The sequence below is a fragment of the Dasypus novemcinctus genome, chromosome 27 (assembly GCF_030445035.2).
Source record: "Dasypus novemcinctus isolate mDasNov1 chromosome 27, mDasNov1.1.hap2, whole genome shotgun sequence".
Taxonomy (NCBI): Eukaryota; Metazoa; Chordata; class Mammalia; order Cingulata; family Dasypodidae; genus Dasypus; species Dasypus novemcinctus.
In genome coordinates this window covers 49,996,631-50,014,756 of record NC_080699.1, presented here as the reverse complement: position 1 = coordinate 50,014,756, position 18,126 = coordinate 49,996,631, and the positions used below count along the sequence as shown (strand labels likewise).

At 36.4% G+C, this 18,126-nt stretch overlaps 1 long non-coding RNA gene across 1 annotated transcript in view; it reads right to left on the bottom strand.

The window, feature by feature from the left end:
* Positions 1-269: 269 nt before the first annotated feature.
* Positions 270-18,126, bottom strand: part of LOC139437760 (uncharacterized) — a 44,994-nt gene continuing 27,137 nt past the window's right edge. Inside the window, exon 3 of the long non-coding RNA XR_011647673.1 lies at positions 270-4,389. This is a non-coding gene — a long non-coding RNA (uncharacterized lncRNA). The remainder of the gene's footprint in view (positions 4,390-18,126) is intronic.

Here is an 18,126-nt window from a genome sequence, read left to right as displayed (position 1 = left end):
AGAGGGAGGAACCCGTGTACGGGTCTCACCTGTGGGCAATAGAACCCAAATTATATCTTCTAGACCAATCCTCTCCGTTACCTTTCCACCCAATCGATGTCTAGGCACTTCTGCCCTGCAAAAATCCCAAAAAAGCCCCGCCTTGGAGAACCTGCAGCCGCGCCCAGCCATCTCTTCCTGGGACAGACCGCAAAGGCGAGTTCACTCAGCGACCTCTTGCCTCCTCCTCTATTAGATTTAATAACTCATTACAAATTGGCTGAAAGGTCAATAGCAAATCAATTTTATCTCCATATTCTAAAAACAAATAAAAGATACAATTTGAAGAAGGTACCATTTACAACATCAGTGAAGCTATCAAATAACAGTCATAAAATGTTTTTAAAACCCTTATTGGCAACTACAAAGTATTATTTAAAGAAGTTAAAGAAACCTTAATAAATGGTGACATATATCATAAAGAAAGCAATTGTTAAAATTCCATTAACTCCAAAGTTTTCCATATATTAAATTAAATATAATTCCTCTTAAGATTGTACCATTTATTAATGTGAGTAATTCACAAACAAATTCTAAGTTTGTAAGCAATGGTCCAAAAAGGGTGAAAATCAGCTTAAATTAGAAAAACTAAGTGGAAGGACTTAAGTCACACCGAATATGAAGAACTCTTGTGGGATCTATTTATTACAGAGTATGTTAGTGGCACAAGAATAAATGAATTGATTAGCATAACAGGTTAAGGAGTTTGAAAGCATTCCCACAATGATGGACCCATCTGATTTATTTAAAAAGCAGACAGTGTGGTGCAGCGGTCAAATGCCAGCCTTTTTAATAAATGGTAATTTGTGAAGTGGTTGCCTGTAATGAGAAAAATCAGGTTCCAATCTCACACAATTAACCAAAATCAATTCCAAATAGATTGAAGGCATAAAACTTGTAGGTAAAAAAATAAATAGATGAATTAATTAAAAATGTATATTTTAGAAAAAAGTTATAAAACTACATTGTGATTTAGAATGGTAAGAATTTTGTAAACAAGCCAGATTAAACTTTATTACTAAAAATTAATAAATGGAACTATATCAAAATTAAGAATTCCTTTTCTTCATAAGACATCAGTAAGATGGAAAGTGGTAATCCAGAATGTGGAAGAATGTATAAAATCTCTTACTAAAAAAATGAGAACATGATAGGTGACCAAAATGAAAATTATCCAAAAGCTTGAACACATAATTCACAAAAGAGGATATACATGAGGCTCATAAACATACAAAAGTGTGCTCTACTTTTCCAGGCTTCTGAGAAAATGCGAACAAGTCCACTATGAGACACTGTCACCACTTACAAAACTGGCTAATGTTTACATGACCTATGACATCACTTGTTGGCTAAGATGTAAAGCCACAACAGATAAATACCTTGCGGAGCAAAGTGTTTGGATACATTCTGCAAGCACCTTGGAAATGTGGGGGCAGTTCCAACGAAGATTGAACATATTCTCAGTTTATAACCCAGCAATCCCCCCACACCAACAGTTTATATTCCTCAAATTTAGGTATGCATTACCAAAAGATACATAACGTTCACAGGATGAAAGAAAGTGCAGGAATTAGCATAAATTAAATAAAATTATGGTCGATAAAATAGATAAATAGCACAAACATAACATTCTGCGATAGGAGAGACAAAAAGAAGCAACACAGATAATTTCATTTATATGAATTACAAAAGTGTGAAAATACTATGTTCTGATGGAAGTCAGGAAAATGGTTACCTTTTAACGTGGTATAAACGAGAATGGGACCTGAGGGCACCTCTGAGGTTCTAGCTCATTTCTTAATCTGGATGCCAGGTACACAAGTGTTCTTGAATTGCAAAAATTCATGAAGCTATCCTTTCTAATGAGAACATATTTTAGAATTTTATTAAACTCAATACAAATTATAAAATCATCAATCATAAAAGGAAAAAAATGGAGGTGTTTAAAATTCAAGAGTAAAATGACAGTGAAATAAGACTTTCACTGGGAGGACTTAGATATATAGATTTTAAAATAGCAATAAGTAGATAATTCCATTGATCCATCCTGCAACAACACTCATTGATGACATTATAATTGAAATATGCAAAAAGATTTAATAAATCTCTTCTCTTTCCTCTCTCCTTTCCCTTTCCCTTCCATCTTCTCCCCTCCTCCTCTCCTCTGCCCTCCTCTCATCTCTTCTCCTCTAATCTAGATAAAGAAATAATTTTGCTGATGTGAGACAACCAAAGTAGATACAATCCCAGGTAATGGTGCTCCTGAGGGCTACAGAGACACTGAGGTCCTATGATCATGAAAGAAGGCTCTGGAGTAGTGTCGTGCCAGTGGGCCCTACTTTGGAATTTGTGCTCCTTAGTGTGATGGAGTGGGACTCAGATGTGACCTCTCTACACATGCCTCTTCTGTCACTTTTACTGAACGTGTGTTTGGCACTGGGGTTGGTGTAAGCTTGGGAGACTTTAATCTCTGGACTATGTGCCAGCTGGGTCCTGAGCCTCACTGGAGTTGCAGCACCTACTCCTGTTTGTTAGACATGCACATGTCAGCTAACAGGGAAGTGGTGATGGTCAACCACCACACCAGGGAACTGAGAGTCTACAACTGCAAGCAAGGGAATTCCATCCATCAGCCCTGTGGAATCTAAGCTCCCTCTTGATTTAGAGGTAGAATGAATATCACCATCTGAGGGTGTACAGGATGAAGGAATAAAATATGGGTTAGAGTCGACTTACTGGTATTCTACTGTAGAACTATTGTGAATATTCTTTTTGTTGTTGTACCATTGTATATATTTTAATAATTACACATTTATTAACTGAAATTTGAGGGGAAAAAGTGAATTAAGCTATGGCTTTCAAAGTTGTGTCATTGCACTTCACACCATTAGAAAATATCATTTTTATTCTGATAATATAGAGGCAAGTGGTGTCAAATGTGTATATATTGGACAGACATTCTACTATATCTCTGATATGAAATATTTAGTATAAACAAATTCAGCACAGGATTTTGAGAATCTAAAGTGCTGTATTTTAGGTTTAGGGACTATGGGTAAAGTAATCAGAACAATCAGCAAACTCATGAGTGTTACACTCTCAGCCACAAATAAATCTCATAAATGCATTATCATCATTATAATACCATAGTATGGTAAGTCCTACAAAATAAAATAAGGCAGAATAAAATAAAGAATAACCAAAAATACCAATATTGATAAAATAGTCAAGGAAAGTTTCTCTGAGATAAAAAAATAGTTGAGTGGAAACTTAGAGAAAATGAGAATGCAGGTAATTAGGGGAGAATTTTTTCAAGCAGAAAGGGAGCACATGTAATAAGCCTAAGTAATAAATGAATTTGTTATTTCACAAATAAATGAAAGCAAGGTGGAAAGAAGGAAAGAAGAAAGAGGCCAGGTTGTGGTTGCTGAAAAGCAGATGAAACACACATGCTCATGAAGTCTCTATTAACCTCTGATTTCGTTTCATTTCATGAGAAATAATTTGAAGGACTTTGAGAATGAATTACATTTCCAAAAAACGCTTCCTTCCAATTAAAGGGATAGCGTGGGGCTCCGGGTCGCACTGCACTTGGGGAAGGCGGTGCTCTAGCCCGGGTGGGGCTCGTCGCCCCTGAAGGTCCTCGGCACTGCGGCGAGGGTGCAGGCGCAGAGCAGGTGCAAGTCTCTTTTGCCTCGGACCGGGACAGGCTGGGAAGGGCACCTAGTGGTGAGGCTGGTGTTAAGAAACCCCCTCTTCTGTTGATACTTTGTTGGCCCTTGCCCACCCTCACCCACTCTTCCGCCGTGGACGTCGCTGAGACCTGCTCAGCCTCCAGTGGGACCGAGACTCCTGCCCAGACTGCGGCAGGTCCTGCCTGCCCGGGGCTCGGGATTCAGTCATCTGCACGCGCTGCGCCCTCTCCGTCAATGTGCGGGACTTTGAAAGGAGTATGGTGAAGACCTCTTTCGCGTTCCACAAATTGAGAGCAGCCGTGCCTGTGGCGGTGGAGCCAGAGCCCGAGTTACAGGGGCCTGCAATGGACAGGCGCTGCCTGCGACGTGGTCCTGCAGGAATGGCACAGCACAGCAGACAGATGGCTCAGCGGATGAAGGGCAGACCGTCCTCTACACCTGTACCGACTGCAGGCTCCAGAAGAAGGACTCTTTACCTTACTTCTGAGGTACTGGGCAATGCCTTCCTCTCCTCTGCCTTGGAAGGTGAAGGCTACTGGGTCTTCAAATCCTCCGTCCATCCCCTCTGGTCATGATGTCTTGCTTCTAGAAGGAGTATCAGAACCTAAAGTGGAGACTGCCATTGTTCTCAGATCTCTCCTAAAATTATATTTCTCTGCAAAAAGAAAAAAAGGATATTGTGAGAAATGTTGGGAAATCAAGACAGGAATTCAAGGTGATACGGGCTAAGGGTGGGGCTGTTCATCTCTTCGTAGATAACCTGAGCTGTATGTCAGAGGCGAGAGCTGCAGCCCTGCCCTTGGTAACCATGGCAACAACTCCAGTCCTAGAAAAACAATTAAGCAATGTAAACTCTATAAACTTTAAATATTCAGGGAAAATGCAAACCAAATGTGTTAAAAGCTTATATGGAATGTATGAAGTTCATGCTAAAAGCTTACCTAGAATGTGGGGTTATGTATTAATTCAAGCTTATTGAGCACTGAAATAACTCTTCCTCTGTATAAAAAGAACTCAAAAATCTTATTTGGGGCCAGGTTTTGAACAGAAAGCTCCTGAGCCTGGCTAGTCATAAATAAATTCTTTTTTCCTTCCCCAAATTATTACTGAATCCTGGCCTTTCCATACACAATTATTGAACCTCTCTGGATGTCTACAACATTTGGGGGCTTGTCTGGGAATTGCAAATGAAGGCCAGAGAAGGTAGCATTTCAATACCCATTCCAGATCCCCAAGGAAGCCAAGAGGATTCTGGTGAACCCCAAATCTGGGCACCCCTGGACCATGTTTCGTCCAGAAAAAGATGTGGGTTCTGCCAGAATCCTCCCAATGAAAATTGGGGGCAATGGAAGGTCTGGAAAAAATTCTGGGAATGAACAAAACTCCAAACACGGAAAAAGGTAAGACTCCCCTGGGGAGCATAGTGTCAGGAAAACCTAACTTTAAATGTTAGAAAGGGAAGTCTGATCAACTTCCAAGAGAACCCCAGTACCTCCAGAAATTTGGGGAGAAGCCATTCTCTCAAGGTCTGAAAGGAAAGAAAAGGGAAAAAGCCTCTTGTTGGATTTGGCTAACTGAGGGTTAGCATCTGGTCTGCTCTTGCCTCCACTGAGGTAGTGAAGGCTTGATTGTGGTGGGAAGGGATGTTGATAGGTTGGGTCTTGGCACTCTGGAGATTGGTCTGGATTTTGAGAAACTTGGTTATGGGAAAATGGATTGGCTTTTGTAGTAAAGCTTGATCTGGGTGTAAGTTTAAACCATGAAAAAGTTTTAGCGAGAGTCTGTTTTGATGCTCAATTGCAAATGAGCATAATTTATAAACAGCCAAGGTAAACAAAAGATCCTGGTCAAATTTTAATATTGAAAGTTCTCTCTTTCTAAGGTTTGTAATGATTGCAGGGGCACCGTGTCCAGAAAATAGAAATTGTGAGCCAGATTAACAGACTTTGTGCATCTGTCTGTGTCTGTTCAGTGCTAGTGTTAAATTGTGTAATTATGTAAAGTGGTGAACTTGGTTAAGCTGGAGCCCTTCCTTGGCATTAGCAAAGGAGTGAAATGATTATAATTTATAAGGCAAAACCACGGAGTCTGAATGTTTGTGCATGCTCTGCTGTCTCTTCTCTGGGTCTGTCGCACTTGCTGGGGCTTGGGGATTGTCTGTGTCTGTGCTGCACACCCGTTATTGAAACCAGCCCCAGTCAGGGTAGCTGGTGAAACCAGTAACTTAAATCATGGCCCTGCCAGGGTGGGGGTTCCCTGGGAAGACAGCAAGCCTGAAAACTTCTTTTCAGGCCATTTTAGCAGCCTGGAACTTGCTACTATCACCTTCTCTCCCCTCCTTCCTTTAGGAGGATGCATAGTAGAAGCAGAGTAGTGGGAAAGGGGGAAGTGGCTTACCCTTTTCTAGTGAGTCCATGCCTTCTATTCGTAAGCCACATTACTATCTAATCACTTGATAGCCCTTTTAATGGTTTGACTGAGAATTAGCAGTAAAGGTCATAAAACTATGGAAAACCAAAACCAAAACCAAATCCCAACTGGGCTCCACAACATCATGCTAAATTTAATCAGCCTATTTCCCAATGCCCTGGAGATGCTAAAGATATGGAATTCTTCTGTTTTAATCTGTGCTTAACTTTGTGTTCAATTTTAAAACCTGTATTTGGCTTTTGCCAGTTTACTTGTGCCTAAAAAATCATGGTAAAGGTAACTTAAAAATGAATCTTTAAATGCCAGTTCTGTCTTGTTGGTGAATTGAACACATGGCTCACAAATAAATTTGTTCAGTTACTAAAAATACAGAGAAGCCTCACAGGATTGATACTAATAAGGTTATTATAACTTAATTAATACAGGTATCCAATTCATCTGAAAGTAAAAACATGCTAAGAACTGTAACTAAGAATTAAAATCATTATGTAAGTACCTTTATATATATATATAAATTTATAACTAAAAGTATTACAACAGAGTAAATGTGGCCTGGATTTTGGCTATTGTAATGATGATAAATTAATTTGCCTCTATTTATGGCTACTTTGGATTTATCTAATGCTTACTGTGATGGTGGTAGTTATTACTTAAGCTTATCCTATAGTTATTTTATAACTAATTTCACCCCTGGTCTTCAACTATTCTGATGGGAATTATAAACTGCATTTGCACTTGCTTTAGCTTATGATTCCACCGCTTAACAATTTAACTTAATAATTAAACTTTAAAAACCTACAGTTAAATTAAAAAGAAGGGGATTTATGCATATCACTTATGTGCCATTCTCAATTTTTTTTGTCTTTTCATTTCCTCTTTACCCTTTTAAAGGAAAAGCTGTCTTTTCCATGACCTTTAAAATAATATAAATTAATTCTAATTAGCCATTTCCACTAGGAATAAAAAATAACTGTTGTCAGGTTTTCCATGAGTAAGCAATACTCTTCCCAGTGTACCAGGCCTTACTAAGCAGCCCCCATTGCTCAGGCTGTCTCAGAGAAAAATAAGAGTAAAAGCTACCCAGTTTCTTTCCATTCTAAACAGAAGCCCAAATGCTCACCAGGTTCCCTCCAAACAGCAATATAACCAGGAAAACCAGTAAGGGAACTATACTTTAAATTAATCAGCAACAAAAAAGTTTTAAATAACTAAATGGTGTTTCTGTATCAAACCATTCATGTCTGCCTATTTGCTCAAATTGTCAAAGTTAAATATGCAGTTATATAAGTAATATATATTTCTAAAACCCAAATTAAGCTAAATGGTATAAAAAGTCATGTAAAATCTAAATATAAAAACTGTTGAAAAGCTATGAAACCCTCATTAAATTATAATTAAAACAGGTTAAACAATTGCTTTATATTCCAGAGCCTAAAAGTTAGTATGCTTTAAAAATTATTCAGTTTTAAAATGATCAAAAACAAAGGTTTTAAGCCCCTGTAAAAAAGGAAAATGGCATTCTTTGTTTAATCAATAACAATTTCAACTTGTTTAGCTTAAGTATTATCTCTTGGGTTTCTAAAATACCAGGTTGATAAGTTCACATTTTATGTGTTAAATCTTTAAAATAATAAAAACTGTAAGCTCACATTTAATGAAATTAAATTACATATAAAACTGTTCTCTCCTAAATTTGCAAAGTAAATTCCATTGGTCACTAATGGTAATCTAAGGTAAATTAGCCAGTCTGTGGTTGTGGTCAATTATATAAAGAGTTTGTAAAAGTATCTTCCAACTGGAAACCTAGATTGATATTAATAGCAAAAAGTAACTTCATAGCAATGAAACCTGTCTGAAAGTCACCTCAATGTACTTATTCAAGTGGTGGTAATGAAAAGTTACCTTGATTCCATTGGGAATCTTCAGTTTTCATTTTAAAAATGAAAAAAATAGTTTTGCCTCTACTGCTAAAGTAAAACACCTGCTAATGTCTTCATGGTAGAATTGTAGAAGTAATCAAAGTCATTTGATATGTAACACATTGCACTGGAAATGTTTAAAATTTATGTAAAAATCAAGAGATAAACCTCGGCATTGTCAAATTCTCTTGTGCATTCAAACCAGGCCTTAAATACATTACAGGTTGCCTCTCCATATGTGTTATTGGCTAGGCTCATCACTGACCCCTCAAACAATAAAACAGCTACTACAACATGCCTCTGGTTGTGCTCCTGAAGTTGATGGAAACTATGTTGCAATTTCAAACTCCTGTAGCAGCCAATGATGGCTTGGTACAGCCAAATGTACAATGGATGTTGCCTCCAGACTGGCACTGCTCCATAGTGCCAAAGAGCACTATGCACCAGACCGGTGATGTACTGGAAACTACCTTTTTAACTTCTCTCTAGGATCAATGATGCTGTGGCTTGCTCACTGTATAAAGAACATACCAAGTGGAGCCATAATCACCAGAGTACTGTAAGTAAAACTTAAATACAAATTGGCATTATGACCTGCTCCCATGGAGAGATAACATGTAAAGTATTACAAGCCTGAAACTTAAAACTATTAATTGCAACTCAGAATCCTTATGCATTAAGTAATACACTAATTAATATTAAGTGCTGTACCTTTATTCTGTTCTAAATATATGCCTAATAATTATAATGTTATCTTTTCTATTCTAAATCATGTACAAAAGTACATTAAACATGTTAAATTCCTGGTAAACTTCATTTTCTAAATAGTTAATAAACATGTCTATAAAATAAAAAGCCATCTTAGCGAAAAACAATGGGGCCACTGGTGGCTTACAGGTAACTGGTTAATTAATACCAGGTTCAGCCACCCTACTACTCTACTACTCTATAATACTCTACTATGTAGCAAAACAAGGTTTGCCTACTAGCAGTGGGTCACCTATTAAACAGTCAAAATTATCAGAAATTATTCAGTTAAAACCAATATGTAAAAAACTTTATTCTGCAGTTATGATCACTTCCAGAGTTAAAAAAATTTCCAACTTGGTGCACTAACCCTGAATGAAACCAACTGCCCAAGAAGGTGCCAGTTCACCAGGAACACCCGACAAAGCACATAAGTGCCAATCATTAAACAGCCTGAACTGCATCTTTAAAACAAAGCTAAGTACCTAATACTGTTATCTATTACAATATCTCTCTGAACATAAAAAACTTTATATATAGACATATATAGATAGTGCTCTCCACCAACTTTTTAAAAAGTGCTGTCTTTGCAGGCATCTATCTTTGTAATCCAGTGTCCTCTTTCAATGAACAGGTATTACAAAATTGTAATTAAATTTGTTTCTTTCAGAATGGATATCTTATTAGCCATATGAAAACTTCATCCAGCTTCATACAGAATGCCAGATACATTTTCTTCCAGTCAAAATAAATAAAGTTTTTACACCTTGTTAGATAAGGACCACAAGGAAGGAGGTACAGAAAAAAGATCATCTCCCTTCAGCACCCCTTTAAAATTAAAGGTGTAAACTCTCTAAGGGTAAAATAAAATTAATAGATGGATCTGGAACCTGGCAAGAAATCCATGTAAGCACCAGTAACCCCCAGGATAACTGCTAGGGTAGCCCCACCCCAGGACTCTACTGTCCAGGATAAGAACTTCTTCTAGAAACAGGATAAGCCCCAGATGTTACCCAGGAACTGTGCCTTTAGGCCCTCCCTGAGAAATTAGTACGTGGGGTAATCAATCAAAACAACAAACAGCCACCCACCTCATAACTCCAATGATAATTATGCAAAAGTTTAGCAAGTTAAGTTGGCATAAAGTGGGGAATGATATAGGCTATGGATTGGGCTGTTTGTCTCTTCATAGATAACCTGAGCTGTATGTGTCGGACGATGAGAGCTGCAGCCCAGCCCTTGGTAACCATGGCAACAACTCCAGTCCCAGAAAAACAATTAAGCAATGTAAACTCTAAAAACTTTAAATATTCAGGAAAAATGCAAACCAAATGTGTTAAAAGCTTACATGAAATGTGTGAAGTTCATGCTAAAAAGCTGATCTAGAATCTATGAAGTCCATGCTAAAAGCTTACCTAGAATGTGGGGGATATGTTTTAATTCAAGCTTATTGAGCACTGAAACAAAGGACCATTTAACTCTTCCTCTGTATAAAAAGAACTTGAAAATCTTATTTGGGGCTCAGGTTTTGAACAGAAAGTTCCCAAGCCTGGCCAGTCATAAATAAATTCTTTTTTCCTTCCCAAAATTATTACTGAGTCCTGGCCTTTCCATACACAATTATTGAACCTCTCTTGATGTCTACAACAGAGGTACCAGTTGGAATCATATTAGATATAATGTTAAAATGAGTGTGTTAAAGCAGAACACATTGGCTGAGAATATTGATACAGACAATGAGATGTCAGAAGGCACTGAAATATAGAGCAGGGAACAGGAAGGATGAGAATGGCTAGTCAAGAGACTCAGGAAAGTTGTAGCCAATGTACTAGAAAAAAAAATGATGCTGAGTAAATGTCCTTCCAACAATGGTTATTTAGATGGTGGAGACAAGTGTTCCATTTCTAACAGAGAAATTGGACAAAATAAAAAATAAAAACACTCTTGAGGACCTCAGTGCAAATAATTCCATTGGAAACAAATGGAATAAAGATTTGGGGTTACAAGTACACTGAGAAAAGTATATCAGGAAATGGAAGATTTTTGCCAAGCATCTGACTATTCAGAAAGTGGGATTGGAGGTGCAGAGAATCTAGGTAAGCATTTGAAGAGATACAGAGAGCTTGTGGAAAAAACACTGACTTTTAAGGTTTAGACCTTAAGTTTGAGCCCAAAATGACTTTACCCTAAGAATAATCCATAACCAAATATACACCTGTGCTTCTAGGGCCTGAGTCCTGTTTCAAAGTTCTCAATCCAATTAGGCTACATGAAATGATTTAAAGGAGTAAAAGTGCATCATCCAAACAAGAAGAAAACAGTATTCTATTTATCACTTTGTCTCTTAAATATTTCCTGCTCAGCAACCAGTACATGTACACACAAAATCAACTGTACAGGAAAATGATACCATGCAATAAAAATCAAGAAAAAAAGAGACCTATTGGGGGTGGAAGATAGTGAAGTTTTCAGAGACAGGTTTAATATAATCATGTTTAAAATATTCAAGGTAATTAAAGTAATGATTGAGAATGTTGGCACAGAGCAGAAAATTCAACAAAATTAGCAAATGAACTTTCTACAATTGGAAAATAAAATAACTGAAATTAAGCACTCACTTGTTGCTTATAACACCATGTAATAGCAGCAGAGGAGAGAGATAAATCAGAAGAAAATATGCAGAGTTAAAACAAACTTAACTATGGAAAATACATTAAAGTCCATAAGTATAAAAGGGAAACAGTAAAATACCATAGAGAGGAAAGAGAGAATGTGACAGAACCAATGATTAAGGAGATAATGGCTAATAATTTTTTTGTATATTCAATTTCTTCTACAATTTTCATATATAATGCCCCAAAATAATAATAATATGCAGTACACGAAAAGACAGGATGAGGCAAAAAACTGTGAGATACAAAAATGGAGCTGTTCAAAATGAAATTCACTTAAGGAAAGGTCCTTCATTTCCCATTGCTCTGTATTTTCACAATTATCATGAATTAGGTGTCCATATATGCCTTGGTGTCCATCTGCACTCTCAAGTTCTTATACTGTTCACAAAAAGATACTGGCTTAATTACATAGAGAATTGCTGTGGAAGGAATGGCTTCTTTCTTACTATTTCTTCAAAAATTCCCTTGATATTCTTTTTCTTTGGAATTTCCTTACATATTTTAGAATCAATGTCATTGATTGAATATTGAGTGTTCCAAATCAGGAACCACATATAATTGGGTATAGGTCAGGCTTGAGTAGGTTTTTGACAAACCAGATTCAAATGGACATATCTGTTCATGTGTACATGTTGCATTTCAAGATATAATTCAATAGTTCAGCAGTGTGTTTAAATACACACATTTTACCTTATCTTCCTGTGAAGCAGAACTTCACCTGAATGTTTACACACCATGGGAAAGTCATTCCTATTAACTGGCAAAGGAAATCTCCTTCTCATGTAGTTTGGATAAACCCACTATGTTAGGCATTAATCTTCACAATGAAATGAAGCAACATTGAATTATTATTTGATGACCTCTCACTATTACTTGCTATCTTGTTAGAGAGAGCTCTAAGTATCATTTGTTGGCTTGTCAGGTGAATAAAATGTATGGATTTTGTCTCCAAAAGTCTATCACTTTTTCTTTTCTTTTTTTTTTAAATTCTTTATTTATTTTTAAAATATCACTTTTTCTTCTCAGCATGTAATATGCATGTGTCCTTATCCCTATGCCTATCTGTGTCCCTATCCCTAACCCTAACCCTATCCCTATCCCTAACCCTAACCTCATATTCTGTAGGTTGAAATTTTTCTTCTTTCAATTTCCATAAAGAATAAAATGAAATACTAAAAATATCTTTATGAATTTTTGGATGTGTCCTAAGTTGTTGTCATTTAGTAGTATATATCAAGCCTACCCAGATGCAATGCAAACCTAAAATTCAATCCTGTAACTATGAGGTGATAGCATATTAGACTGGAGCCTGAAGAGTACCTTAGCCAACATCAATATATTTCATGTGATAAGAAAAGAGTAAAAACCTAAATATATCTTTTACAGTCCAAATTCTAAATAAGATTATGACCTATTAGTAAATAACTTTCTTCTGCCTTCCTTATTTTCCTTTCCCTCTGGGAGCACTTCAGTTTCTACCACATTATGGTATAACAAATATTAATTGTTATAGGTTCCAAATCATTGTTTTGTTTTTGTTGTTTGTTCATTCTTCATATCAGAGTTCTTCATTTAAAAAAATGAACTAAGTGGTTATACAGTAAATCTCCTGATTCAAGAATTAATCTATATCGCCATCATTGTATGGCACCAACTCAATTTCCTCTTGGCAATCAGCATCAATCCCCCTGGTCAGTAAACTTTCCTGTTTCTAAAAGTGAATAAGAATAATTTTGACTATGGTAATCCCACACAAATCTCTTGTCCTATTGAATACTGGTTCTTCTCAAAAGCACTCAGGTACTTGTCATGACATGAAAATACTGGCTACATATGAGAGGTCATAGGAAAAGTACATTGTTAAAAGAATAATCAAATTGTGCCCTGGGATATTTCAAACTTGGACTGATACCATCTCTACTCATTGACAGATGTGAATATAAAATTTAGGGACTGACTTAGTGTTATCAACATGTGAGCAAGTCGGGTCTAGTGGGTATCTTAAAGAACTTATGCAAAGAGAAAAGGGAGGTACAAGACGACAAAAAATGCCAGCTACCAATTGTTCCACTCTTGTATTCTTATCTAGTAATAAGGCTGGGACCTTTTATAAGAAAGTCAACTTACTTTGATATTTAAATCTTATTTTGAGGAAATGATGAAAGCAAAAAAAAAACTTAATTGTACCAAACAATAAAATTTCATAATGGCAATGGTGTAAGGGTTGATGAGGGATAATTGATTTGGTTTTTCTTACATCTCTAAAGTGGTGAAATTTATGGTACAAACAAATGTCAAGTTCATTGGAGAAGAAACTTTCTTTGCAAATGGAATAAAATGAAGACTTCATGAAAATTCATGCATAAACTGACATAAAAGAGAAATGAAATGTTAAGGACAAAATCCATGGGAAAAAAATATGAGAAATAAATACAGTTAAAATGAATAAGGAAAAAGTCAATAACCTCAATAATAATCAATGCTAAGTTACAATTGAAGTTTATGTACCACAGAACTTATTTTTTTATCTATGTTCTCTCATATGTGTGTGTATGTGCATGCCCTTCTTACCAGACCCAGAGCTGAATTGTTTCTTCTTTCCAATTCCCATACAGATAAATGCAAATAAGTAGTAAACTCATATACTACTCTACTGTTCTTTGATCATTCTTAACCAGTAGCACTAACATCAACACACATATTACTACTACATCTACTTCCACAAGTATCCTATTACCACCAGGACATTATAATTTTTAATATTTATTTAGCTCTTAAAATATCATAAACATAGCAATCCATTCAAAATATTATTTATGACTGGAAATGATATAAATACATAATTGGAGTATAGTAATCTCCAGTTTATAGTATCAAGTTGTGGACTATAAGCCTTAGTAGGACTGAGATTTCCCATGGTTGGAATGATTCTCGAATGTTCCATTACTTGGACCTCATCCTTTTAAGGAATTCATGGCACTTGGACAAGGTGTCCTTCAGGGCATTTTTCATGGATTCATTCCATAGACTGAAGATGAAGGGATTTGGGAGAGGTGTGATGACACTGGGAGGGGATAAAGAGGATCTTATTGAGGTGCAGACGGGACAGACATAAACAAAGATGGCGATCCCATAGCTCATGGAGAACACAGTGAAGTGAGAAGCACAAGTGGCAAAGGCTTTGCGTTGTTCTTGTCCTGAAGGTATCTTCAGAATGATGGAGATGATATAAACATAGGAGACCACTGTAAGTAAGAGGGAGCTGATGAGCAGGACAAGGGAACTGAGGAAATCCATTAGCTCAATGGCACATATGTCAGAACAGGTCAAATGGAAGAGTGGAGCATTGTCATGGAAAAAGTGATCAATCACATTGGGGCCACAATATGGCAGTGTTGCTTTAAGGATAGTGGGTGGGAAGATGAGGAAAAACCACAAACCCAGGAGAGTATGACAAGATAGATGCAGAGTGAGCTGGTCATAACTGTAGGGTGATGAAGGGAACTGCAGATGGCCACTTAGGGTCATAGGACATGATGGCAAAAAGGATAAACAGTGCATCCAGAAAGGAAGTAGAAACAGGACTGGGTGAAGCATTCACAAAATGAGATTCTGTTCCTTTATGACTGGAATCCTGCTAGCATCTTGGGAACAGCACAGATTGTGGTTAATATGTCCCTGAAAGAGAGTTGCTGAGAAAGAAATATATGGGTGAGTGAAGACTGTAATCCATAAAGATCAGTGTAATGATGAGGGTGCTTCCAAGGACAGTCACCAAATAAGCCAATAAAAAATCAAGAATAAGATGGCCCTTAGTGGTAGATATCCCAATAAGAACATGATCACCATGGTCCAATTCCTTCTCTCCATGCCGGGTAGGAATCTCTTCTTTTACCCAAGTCAAGAAAGAGAAAGAGGCATGATACATCATTAATTAAAACAAATTTCTAAGATAAAGGGAGTTGGGCAATTTTATTCCTTCTATTTTGAACAACAAATTACACGATTAAAAAATATGGTCATGTCTAATTTTCTTATAACTTCCAGATAAGAATATATGAAAAACAATGTTCTCAATAATATGTAAACATCAATTTACCTAAGCTATTTTAAACTCCCAGATCCTTATTTTTATCCCAAATGTAAAAATCAGTAAGTACAATATACTTATTTTCATACACACATACACAGATATACAGATATACACACATAGATATGCAAGATGTTTGGTTAAGTTGGAATGAAGGCAATAAATATATTTTTATTAATTATTAATTTTGTAGTTGATAATACTTTCAAATGGACTGACTTGCATTAAATATTTTAGATATTCATTAAAACATGGCATCAATTAAATCCACAAGGCACAGATTGTGTGCTATAGTTGTACCTTATGTTTAACTGTTTAGAATGAACACTACACTGCAAAATTAATTCACTTTTCATCATTTAGATACGATAAGTAGACCCCTATATAGAACTGCATCTTCACTAATGTTTTCTTTAATTTTCATTTAGTGAATGGAGGTTAATCTATTATGGTAGAACTTGTAAATAACAAATTACTAAATAGCTAAAGGGAACAAATATGAAGTATATTAAACTTTAAATAATTAGAGACTTTCTGGAACAAATTCTAAAACAACCTACTAGCATTTTATTGATGCTTTGGAAGGTTTCCATAAATGTGTGTAGGTGCATCAGGCATTAATCTCTAGCCTTAGCCAGAAATGTCTGTGATGATACTTCTCTACATACAAGTTACTGCAAGAATTGTTCTCACTTTATGTAATTAAAATAATTTGGGGAAGCAGACTTGGCCCAGTGGTTAGGTTGTCCGTCTACCATATGGGAGGTCCGCCGTTTAAACCCTGGGCCTCCTTGGCCCGTATGGAGTTGGCCCACATGCAGTGCTGTTGCGCGCAAGGAGTGCTGTGCTGCACAGGGGTGTCCCCCATGTAGGGGAGCCCCATGCTCAAGGAGTGTGTCCCATAAGGAGAGCCACCCAGTGTGAAAGAAAGTGCAGCCTGCCCAGGAATGGTGCCACACACACGGAGAGCTGACACAACAAGATGATGCAACAAAAAGAAACACAGATTCCCATGCCGCTAACAAGAACAGAAGCAGACAAAGAACATGCAGCAAACTGACACAGAGAACAGACAATGGGAGTTGGGGGAAGGGGAGAGAAATAAAAAAATAAAATAAAATAAAATAATTGGTAGAATACACAGAGAAAATTCCAAATTTGAAGGTGACAATAATAGATTTGTCATTTTAAATGAAAATTTTCACAATAGAATGTGATTTTAATAGGCAGAAAAACATCAAAAGAGACCTCAAACCAAAGACAATAGAGGAAAATAATAAGAAAGTTTCTGAAAAGCAAGGAAACAAAAGTAAGAGCAAATAATTTCCAGAATAATGAATCACACAATTAAAAGCCAATATATCAAACTATTTGAAAAAGCAATCAAAAAGCAAGGATATTAAGATGACACTTGGGGAGCATAAATAATTGGAAAGCCTGCAAAGAAAAGTAAGAGGTCTTATGTAAATAAAAGACATGATGGATGAGATTAAAAATATTTTAGAGCTACACAAGAGCTGATTTGAATTGATTCAAGACAGAATTAGTGATTTCAATGAGAGACATCTGAACTAGATATGATAGGAGAAAAGGAAGAGAAGAGTCTCAGGGAATTGAATAGAATGGAATTGAATGACAATTCAATGACATTGTGAAACACCCAAACATTTGTGTTATTGATATCACAGAATGAGAATAGCAAGGAAAAGGGGCAGAAAGAATATTTGAGTAAACAATTAATGAAAATTTCTGAACTCTTATGAAAGACATAAATATCAATATACAAGAAGGTCAATGCACACCAAAGAAAATATTTCTCAATAGACATACCTGAGACATATATTATTCAGAGTGAAAAATACCAGAGATAAAAGAGGATTCTGAAACCAGCAAGAGGAAATCAAAGCATCACATAAAAGGGAAAATCACAGGATTAAGTGCTGTCTTCTTATCAGAAAGCATAGAGAAGAAACTGATATGATGTATTTAATTTACTGTGCCTGGCAAAACTGTCCTTCAAAATGAGGTTGAGTTCTAAGTTTTCACAATCTGAACATGTAAAAAGAACAGGTAAAAAGACTAGAATTATAAGAGATGCTACAGGGAGTGCTGCAGCCTGAAAGGAAAAAAACAAAGGTGAGAAATTTGGAGAAGAGTTCAGAAATGAAGCGTAGTAGGAAGAGTGAACTAAAGGATAAAACAGACAATAGAATAATATAACAACAGAGAGCCAAAGGACAAAATGGATGAAGTAATGCCTTTATAGTGATAATATAGAATGTTACCGGATTGAACTCCCAATTAAAACATATAGACTGATTGAAGGGATAAAAAATCATGAGCCATCTATATGTTGTCTGCAAGACACTCACCTCAGACATAAGGACACAACCAGGTTTAAAGTGTAAGGTTTTTTGTTTTGTTTTTTTTAAAGATTTATTTTTATTTATTTCTCTTCCCCCCCCCCCCCGTTGTCTGTTCTCTGTGACTATTTGCTGCATGTTCTTCTTTGTACACTTCTGTTGTTGTCA